This window comes from Bison bison, unplaced genomic scaffold (assembly GCF_000754665.1).
Source record: "Bison bison bison isolate TAMUID 2011002044 unplaced genomic scaffold, Bison_UMD1.0 scf7180017864295, whole genome shotgun sequence".
In the NCBI taxonomy this organism is placed as follows: Eukaryota; Metazoa; Chordata; class Mammalia; order Artiodactyla; family Bovidae; genus Bison; species Bison bison.
This window is the reverse complement of record NW_011494867.1, coordinates 11,266,743-11,267,394: the sequence shown is the minus strand read 5'-3', so window position 1 is coordinate 11,267,394 and position 652 is coordinate 11,266,743.

Genomic DNA, 652 nt, shown 5'->3' with positions numbered 1-652 from the left:
TGGGAAAGTTCCCTTGTCTCCACAGCCTCTCCAGCATTTATTGTTTGTATACTTGTTGATGATGGCCTTTCTGACTGGTGTGAGGTGATACTTCATTGTAGCTTTGATTTGCATTTCTCTAATAATTAGTGATCCAGCGGATGTTGGCAATTTGATATCTGGTTCCTCTGCCTTTTCTAAAACCAGCTTGAACATCTGCAAGTTCACAGTTCACATATGGCTGAAGCCTGGCTTGGAGAATTTTGAGCATTACTTTACTAGTGTGTGAGATGAGTGCAATTCTGCAGTAGTTTGAGCATTCTTTGGCATTGCCTTTCTTTGGGATTGGAATGAAAACTGACCTTTTCCAACATCCTCTGGATCATCAAAAAAGCAAGAGAGTTCCAGAAAAACATGTTTCTGCTTTATTGACTATGCCAAAGCCTTTGGCTATGTGGATCACAATAAACTGTGGGGAATTCTGAAAGAGATGGGAATACCAGACCACCTGACCTGCTTCTTGAGAAACCTATATGCAGGTCAGGAGGCAACACTTAGAAATGGACATGGAACAACAGACTGGTTCCAAATAGGAAAAGGAGTACGTCAAGGCTGTATATTGTCACCCTGCTTATTTAACTTATATACAGAGTACATCATGAGAAACGCTGGG